This window comes from Pteropus alecto, unplaced genomic scaffold (assembly GCF_000325575.1).
Source record: "Pteropus alecto unplaced genomic scaffold, ASM32557v1 scaffold413, whole genome shotgun sequence".
NCBI classification, from domain to species: domain Eukaryota; kingdom Metazoa; phylum Chordata; class Mammalia; order Chiroptera; family Pteropodidae; genus Pteropus; species Pteropus alecto.
In genome coordinates, this window is record NW_006434120.1 from 3,116,149 (window position 1) to 3,126,047 (window position 9,899).

General features: G+C 33.5%; 1 long non-coding RNA gene across 1 annotated transcript; it reads right to left on the bottom strand.

Moving 5' to 3' along the window:
• Positions 1-335: 335 nt before the first annotated feature.
• LOC112477470 lies at positions 336-7,629 on the bottom strand. The gene is made up of 2 exons (XR_003045475.1): positions 4,577-7,629; positions 336-1,887 (listed from the first exon to the last, which is right to left on the bottom strand). It is a non-coding gene; the product is annotated as an uncharacterized LOC112477470 (long non-coding RNA).
• Positions 7,630-9,899: the final 2,270 nt, after the last annotated feature.

A 9,899-nucleotide genomic window follows, 5' to 3' on the forward strand; every position in this document is an offset into this window, starting at 1 on the left:
ACACAGACACCTCTCTCTCCTAAGCTAGGTAGGACCCCCACAGTAGCTATACCTCCAGGGCAATGCTCAGGTCCTAAAAGTTTTTGCTGTTCCCTCCTTGAATTGTTCCTGACTTTGGACCTCACTAGGTCATTAGCAAGGCCATTACTTATATGACTTTACTTCTCAGTGTTAAAAAGCAAAATGCTATGGAGTTTATGCCAATAAGTAATTTTATAATAAATTCATGTTACATAATTAGAAATGGCATTGCTTAAAATGGACTATTATGTTTTTAGATGTCAGGATCTTGACTTGGACTTGTTTATTCATAAAAAATAATTTGAAAAGGGTGGTTGAGATTTTAGGCATTTTATAAGAATTTGCAAATTTCCTTAAAGATGATATAACACTTATTACAATACAAAATTTAAATGACTGTTTTCCCACTTTTACAATGCACATTACATTATTTTTCTTTAAAATCAATACACATAGTTATTTAGTGGATAAAGGGGCTCAAGAGTTCTCTAAGGAACTGAAAATACTACCTTTCCTTGAGTAATCAAGATTAAATAATCTTTTCTTACAACCTAGTATCTTTTAAAATTCTCCTAGAGCTGAGATAATTTATATATCTTTGATGTTCTTTTAGACTTCCTTTATGACTTAGAGATAGAAGTAATGCTTAGGCCATTTTAACGCTTCATTCTCTCTCAAAGACTGTCTATATATTTTGCTGATTTTACATAATTATTTATATTTAGACTGAGTCAAAATCACACTGTAAATTCATACTATAGAATACAGGTTTTACAATAAGTACATCTAGATAGTGAGCAAATGTACATTTACGAACATTTTGTTTTTTTACATATATTAATGGTTTTTGAAGTAGAATGCTGTTTAAAAACATAAAATGAATCAAGTATATCTTTGCAAAGATTCTCATTAGCATTGATAAATACACTGACACAGTATTCACCTTAAACTAATGGACGACTTTATTATCAGGCTGAAACTGTTCCTGATTCTCTGTGACTTCACAGCTACCATGGAGGCAGCCCAAAGGAGCTTAAGTAAACACTTAAATTACATAATGCAGCTCTGAAGGAGGAACAACCCCATGCAAACTGTGCCATATAGTTTTACAGACGCTATTTTTTTCTGTATGCCAGAATGCTTATTACCCTATCTCTAGAATGACTTCATGGTAATGATAACATAAAGGAAAATTGGAAGTGAGCCAGTCTGTTTCTAAGTATCTTGATGAAGGCAGGGTTGAGGAAATTATTTCAAAGTAGTTATCTAGTGAATTTTTTTCTTAACCTTATAAACTAAGCATTTAGAATCATTTTAGAAAGTACTATAGTGAAAATGGCACAGTAACTAATAAAGTCAATAGGATTTCAATAAAGAACCAAGCTCAATAAATAAAATATGATATTGCTGGTTGATAGCAATTATGCCCTGCCTACTACAGGAAGAACTAAATACAATCTTACTTTTATTAAGTAAAATAATTTGGGTCCTTCTTTACATTTTCTTCACCTTTCCATGTGTTCAAAATATAATTTATTTTAAAAGAAATATTGCCAAAGCCAATAAAAAATACATTTCTTCAATATCTGGGCAAGGCTCTATGTTAAACAACATGGAGATGACAAAGAATTATAAGTCCTTGAGGCAATAAAGTTATTAATATGATTATATTAGCAGAAATTCAACTTTACCAAGTTGACTTACAGAGTCTCCCCATCAGATTGACAAAGATTGAAAATACATGCTAATAACTAGTGTTGCTAAGAGTAATGAAATTTACAATCTCTACTAGTACCATATTACCTTTCAGGGGTCTAAAAAATGTCCAAATCTTTGACACAGTAGTTCCACTTCCAGGAACCAATCCTAAGGAAATAATCAAATATGAAGTTAAAGATTTATTTATATTCACTACAGCATCTCTACAGGGAAATCAAACTAAATATTCAACAGTAAAAGAGTGTTTAAATAAAGCATGGTACATTAATCTAATGGAATGTTATGCAACCACTAAAAATTTAATGCTACAGAGAAATATTTAATGTACAGTTAAAATTTTTAGCTTATAGAATTATTTCTCATTTATTTAAAAATACATTTATTTATATGCATAGAAAAAGAGTGGGGGGAATCATACCAAAGTGTTAGGGGATTATTGTAATTTTTACTTTTTTCATATTTTCTAAAATGAGTACATATTATTTTAACAATCAGGAAAAAAACATTAAAATTAAAAGCTTTCCTCCCAAATATGTAAATCAAATGCCATATATTTACATTCTTACAACATTAAGATATTGAATAAAGTAACAACATATTAGTTACTTTTTATAAGTACCTTTTCATTTTGCAAACTTACAACAACATCTGCCAGTAAGTAATTTCTGCTTTCTAAACTTAGGGTATAGGCAAGTACAGAGTATTATGTGAGGGGTATAATTTGAGGGGTATACTTCGGTGGCAAAGTTGATTTGGAGAAAATTTGGTAGAGTCAAAATCCAACTATAAAGCTACTGTAATGACTGGATCTATTTTATAAGTTTTATAATAGCATTTTAAATTATTTTTATTTTTAATTATGGTAAAAACAACACAATTTACTATCTTAATCATTTTAAAATGAACAGTTCAGTATTGTTAAGTATATTCACACTGTTGTGTATAATAGTATTTTAAAGATAATATCTTTATTGGTTTCATAAAAACAATGCATGTTCATTTTTCAATAATTCAAACAATATAAAAGTTACAGGGAAGTTTTAAATCTCCACAGATCCCAGATTTCTCCATCAATATTAAATGAACTTCATGGTAGGCATATTTCTATGCATTTATACAAATAAGATAATCTTATTTAAGATGAGAACATGCATACTACTTTTAAATAAAAAACAGTATTAACTTTTTGAATTTGGTAGAAGTAGGATCAGCTGGAGGAATTGCTGAACTTTTAGTAAAATGTTTCTTAGCCACAATCTTATTTCCTAAAATAGCCAAAGTTTAAAAACTTATAAGAGTTTGAAGGCTTTTTTATCTGTATGTTTCAAATATAGAAATGTGACTAGATTCTGATATGAAAAAAATGTATTTTTATTGGATATGTCATTTTCTTTACAAAGTCAAGGTATTAATGTTTATTTGTTTTGTAACTCTAATTCCTTTGGTCTTTTGATCTTTATCTGTATTTTAAAATCTATAACATGACTTGACTATCCAAATCCTAGTTATTAATTTTGATTAATCACTTAGTTACCTGCCCTTCACTAAGTAGTTTCTTTTTCTTTCTTTTTTTTTTTTATCTACATGGACTCATGGATGCTGTTTGCCTTTTTCATTGTTGAATGACACTTAGATATACTACTTGGGGGTCATGCTGGCTTTGCCTTAAAACTGTGCAGATATTTTTCCTTTGTTTTCTGCCTTTGAATATTGCTTAGAGGAAGTCTAAAGCCAGCATGATTTCCTCCCTCTTTAAGTTATTTAGTTTTCTGTCCAGAGATCTGAAAAGTTTTTCCTTCTTATGATTAACAGCTTAACCATGATATGCCTCAATATTGAATATTATGCATTCATTTTTCTTTGGACATTTTATACTGCAAATTCAATTCTTTCATTATTTTGTGGAAATTCTCTTCTATTACATCTTTAAGTGCTTTTTCTTATCCATTTGTCACATCATGTACTCAGGCAGATGAATCAGGAATTGTCTTTGTCTCAGTTACATATTATCTTCTTTGCAGTTACTTTGGTATTCTGCATTCATTGCAATTTCTTTATCAAATTCATTTGTCAACTGAATTTACTGAGTTCCAGCACCAGTGGTATATAAGATCACATCCTTGCATTTTTAAAGCTATGAAGCTTTTAGTTGACGATAGGGGAGGAAAAAACAAACAAATTTATAATGTCGAGGAGTAGTAATAAGAAACCCAAGTAAGGAATTGGCGGGGTGGGGAAAGGAATTGTACATTTTAGATAGAGCAGTGAGAGCAGGCCTCTCTGTGATGACATTTGAGAAGAGACCTGAATGAAGCGAGGCAGTGTACTAGGAGACCTAGGCAATGCAGATGTAGAGAAAAGCAAGAACAGAGGAAGGTGGTATGTCCAAGACAGAATGATTAGAGCCTAATGAGTAACTGGAAGGTGGTGAGAGATGAGACTAGAGAATTGGATAGGGTAGGTCACAAAAGGGGTTGTAGGCCCTAGGAAGCGTTTTGAATTTTGCTCCTCGTGTGATGAGAAGCAGGGAAATGGTATATGCTTTAGAGGAGTCAGTCACTCTGGCTGCTACTAAGTATTTCAAAAGCAATAAATTGAGTATAGTAGTTCCCCTTGTCTGCAGGGGATATGTTCCAAGAACCCCAGTGGATGCCTGAAATCACAGATGGTACTGAACCCTATATATACTGTTTTTTCCTAAACATACATACCTATGATAAAGTTTAATTTATAAATTAGCCACAGTAAGTGATTAACAATAATAAAATAGAACAGTTATAACAATATCCTGTAATAAAAGTTATGTGAATGTGGTTTCTCAAAATATTGTACTCACCTTTCTTGTGAGGATATGAGATGATACAATGTCTATGTGATGAGATGAAGTGAAGTGAATGTTATGTAGGCATTGTGACATAGCATTAGGCTATTATAAAGGTTACTTGAACATGAGCACTTTGATACCCCGACAGTCGATCTAATCACCAAGATGGCTGCTAGCGTACAGGCAGGGAGCGTATGTATACACAGCGGATACGCTGAACAAAGGGATGATTCGTGCTGCGGGCAAGACAGAGCAGGATGGTGTGAGATTTCATCATTCTACCTGACATCATGCAATTTAAAATATATGAATAGTTTAGTTCTGGAATTTTTCATTTAATATTTTCAGACCACAGCTGACTGTAGTAACTCAAAGCATTGAAAGAAAACTGGGGCTAAGAAGGGGCTAGTGTATAAAGAATTAGTCAGATAGATGTTATCGAAATGAATGAGGAAAAGGGAGTACTGAGATAATAGAATAACTTAGGGAAGGATCTACTACCCTTAGTACTGGATAAACACAGGGAAGACTTGAAGTTATCAGAACCCAGAAGCTATGAGGAAACATTCAGCAGAGCTGGAGCCCTGACCTCAGAAAAGGGGATGCTGCCCATTTGCTGCTGGTATCTCTGAGAGGGTATGCTGGAGCTAGTTATAGGAAAGTGTAAAATAATTGAAATTTAGAGCTAACCGTAGCTGTCAGGATGAAGGTCCATAACTGGGGCGGTGCTGACAAGTACAGAAAACCAACGAAGAGCAAGTTCTTGTTCTCTCTTCTTGACTCTCAGTCTTTCTCTAACACTCCTATTGACACACTGTAGCAGGGATTCAGCCGGCAAAGTAGAAATGAGGTTGCCAAGTCTCCGTCCCACATCACAAAGCAGAGTATAGGTTTACTGCTTGAGATAACAGCTTAATAACTGGCACAAAGAGGAATTAAGGGTGATTTCTAGGTTTTTGCCTTGAGCAACTAGATGAAAATAATGCAACTTAGTGACATGGAGGAAACTTGGATAGAAGTAAATTGAAGCGAAGAAGAAAATTAAGAGATTTGTTTTGAATGTGTTAACTTTGAGGTCCTTATTAGAGATCTAAGTAGAGCTCCTGGGCAGAAGGTTGGATATGAGTTTGGCGCTCAACAGAGATATCAAGGATAGACTACAATGTTAGGAGCCCTGAGAACCTAGACAGGATTTAGAACTAGAAAAAAAATGGATGAGATGACCTAGAGAAAAATGAACGTTGATGGTGAATTAAAAAAAGAGTGAGGGAATAAGCCTGGGGGTTCCAAACATTTGGGGAGAGTAAAACGATATGGCAAGAAGGTAATTGTAATCTCAAGAGCAGTTAAAGTGGAGCTATGGAGACAATAATTCTAACTGGAATGTCCTGAATAGATAATGTAAAGTGAGGAAGTGGAAACTGCAAGTATAGACAGTCTTTGCAAAATTTTGTTATAAAGTGGAGCAGAAAAATGGGCTCCTATCACCATGTAAGTAGAGGGGGATATCTAATGTGATGGTATTTTGAGGATGGGAAATATTACAGTATATTTACTGATTGGTATAATCCAGTAGAGAGGGAGAAATTGAGAGTGCAGGAAATGGAGGGAATAATCACAGGAACACAGTCCTTGACTATACAAGACAAGATAGGATCTGAGGCACAAGTAGAGGGGCTTGCCTTAGATAAGAACAGGGATAGCTGGTCCTTTATAAAGGAAGGGAAGGTATATTAATAGAGATGAATGCAGGTTTGTGGATACAGTGTGGGAAACGAGTTTCTCTTGTGACAGCTTCTATTTATCGATGAAACGAGTTTGAAGTGAGGTGCAGGGAGATAATGGGAGATTTAGGAGAGATGAGGCATGATCATCTTGGAGAATGGAAAAATGAGTTGACTAGGGGAAAGTGCTGGGGTTGTCAGTGTTTCCTTTTGGTGAGAATTGAATTTCCAGCTATTCTATGCTATTTCTTGCTGTCCCAAATTATTTATTTTGAAATAATAGCATTATTTTGGCCTTCGTTGGCTTAGCTTGTGGACATTTTCTTTTTATGGCTATTTCCAGTAATGTTATTAAAGAAGTTTTGACTGTTCTTTGTTTTACCCATTTTGTAAAGTGTTTGGGGAGGAAGATTTCATGGTCTGCCTCCACTCCTCATCTTTATCTGAAAGTCTAGAATGATGTTTTTACATAAACAGCGCTTCACATTTTTTCAGTTTACCCTATATATAGGAATATAAAGGCAAGAAGTCAAAGTAACATTATATATTATTATAATAATGATCATTTACTGTGTTAGGCATTTTACATACATGATTTCTAAAACTTATAACTACCCTACAAGGTAAGTCTTGTTGACAGTTATTTCCACAAGAAACCTTTTTTACTGGTGATGCCAGATTACAAAATATTACCTGAAGCTCACAGCTGGCCAAAATAAACAAGGTAAGAACAAATTTTGTGTGTGTGTGTTTGTAAAAAATTAGCACTTAAGAGACTGTTCTTTTTGAAGTACAAAATAGTAGTTTGCAAAAATTCACTACACTAATGGCAATTTTGTGGACAGCTTTTTGACATCATTACATTCTTATTGCAACAGTTACTAACTGACAGATTCAAGGAACTTGGTAAATTAATTGAGGCATCCCCTCTCTAACCATCTCCATCATCCACCATCAATGAACACCATGTCAAAATCATTAGTAAATTATACTAAATTATTATAACTTTATAAGTTATAGGATATGGTTTAGTGTTTGTTTTGAAAACTCTATTATTTGGATTTATATAATATCAAACTTTTCTTTTGGTCAACAATATACTCGTGATGATACTGAAAACATAGCATTGAGACATAAACACCTATCTATAACAAGTAATGGATTTCTTTTTCTGATTATAAAAGTAGTATATGTAAGTAAAGAAAATTTTGAAAATGTTAAAATATTTTTAAAATGACGAGAAAAAATAACCAATAATTCCTTTATTTAGAGGCAGATGACTATTGCAGTTCACATATTTCCATGCAGTTTTTGAAGCTTATAAAGTTTATATTGTTTGCTTTTGTGCCCTGCCTTTTTTCATAACAATTTATCAGAAATGTTTCCTCAAGTTATTTAAAACTCTTCAAAATATTTTCAGTGACTGCATAATGTCCCTTGTATGGAATACTTTTTCCTTAAGTGGTCATTTAAGTTATTTTCTTTACTTGTTGCTATGAACTTTTTTATGCACAAACCTTTTCTAACATTTCAGATTATTTCCTAAATTAGGATAAATTCCTAGAAATGGTCTATAAGGCCAACATTTTAAACTCCATTTGGTAAAATTTTGCTATAAAAGCTTCCAGAAGAAATCTAGTCATAATAAATAAAGGATTGCTGCATTTTAGTAGCTATTGTTTATTCACTTACCTATTGAATTTATTGAAATACTTATTGAACATCTTTTATGGGTCAGACACTTGCTAGACACTGGAGTCAACAACAACAAAAAAACACAAGCTTCCCCACCTGGAAGATACGTTCTAGTGGAAGAGACAAAAGCAAATAAATAAATAAATATAATAGTTATAAGTTGTAATCTAGTCACTTCCATTACTCAATATTGAGATAAAGAAATGATTTGGGCTCTCCCCCAGAATTTTTAAAGTTGTACTGAGTAAGAAAAAAGTTAAAGATATAGAATTATTAGGAAATATAGATGAGCTCTACGAATACTTTATGACTCACCATTCCTTTGTGCCCTATACCTACCTCTTTTAAAAACAAAAAAGGATAAACTAGGGTAAAGTTCATACTCTTTGGCCCAACCTTCAGTACTCCCTTCTCCCTGGTTTCAGTTACCAGGGGTCAACCATGATCCAAAAAGTATTACATGGAAGATTCCAGAAATAAGTAATTCATAAGTTTTAAATTGCATGCTATTCTGAGTAGCATGGTGAAATCTTGTCGCTATCCAGCTCCTCCCACCTGGGATGTGAATCATCCCTTTGTCCAGTGTATCCACATGTATATATGCTATAGGCCCATTAGTCACTTAGTAGCCATCTCCATTATCAGATCAACTGTCCTGGTAAGCAGTGCTTGTATTCAAGTAACCCTTATTTTACTTATTAATGGCCCCCAAGCTCAAGAGTAGTGATAACTGGCAATTTAGATGTGCCTTTGAGAAGCCATAAGGAGCTTCCTTGAAGTAAAAAGGTATGTATGTATAGGAAAAAACATAGTATATATAGGGTTCAGTACAATCCAAGGTTTCAGGCATCCACTGGGAGTCTTAAAACTTATCCCCCATGGATAAGGGGGAACTGTAATCTGGTCTGACCCAACCTCAAGTGTAGCATGTTGTAGTAGAAGGTACAATATGTACAATATGCCAAATTTGGGGAATAAGGAAACCAGGTTTCAGCAAATGGCAATGCTAGGATTGAGACCTTAGATGAGACATTTAATTTTCTGGAGTGTCAGCTTCCTTTGCAAAATTATGGATTTTGAATCCCTTCAACCTTTAAAATTTACTGTCTATGCATCTCTCTTAAAAATATTTCTTCCATTATGCTCCTCTTTATTCTGGGAGTGGGGAGGAAACGGTATGAAGAATACAGAGGTTGGAAAGAGTAAGATTGATTCCTGGTTGATAGAAATAATTATAGTCTATAATGACCATTTTCTCATATTATTGAATATTTTGAAAACATGTTTTTAGCATCTGCATATCATTCCAACATATGGATATGCCAAAATTTATTTATCTGTACCTCATTTTAAAGATTGTTTCCCAATTTCTGCAATTGTGTAAAGGTATTTTAGAATCCATACTTCTCTACTATTACCTAAAATACTATTGCAGGTTTTCTCTTGTGTCTTGTTCCTTTCGTGGAAAAAAAAAAAAGTTACTGTGATTTCTTCTGCTGTCTACTCCAACCTACACATGGCTTTCTCTTAACATAAAAACTCCACTCTGGACAATATTATATAGCCTGTCCTTCCTCCTTTCTAAAACCGTATCATCCCTGAATGAGGTCCATATTTCTGCAGCTCTCTTGCAGCAAAAGAATGTACATTAAAGCCAATTCCAGGCCTGCAACAAATCTGGATGATATACATTTTAGTTTTAACCAAAATTGAAATCCATGAGATCAGAATCCCACCAGCAGACAGATAAAGATTCATTTCTGTCAACTATACCCAAAATGTGATTTAGAACTAAGCCATATACATATATTACTTAGTTAACTGTGACAGGATAATTATGACTTTGGTGATTTTTTCCATGACCTTGAACTTGGTATACTATTAACCATTATTACATTGAAACATTACAGCATAAG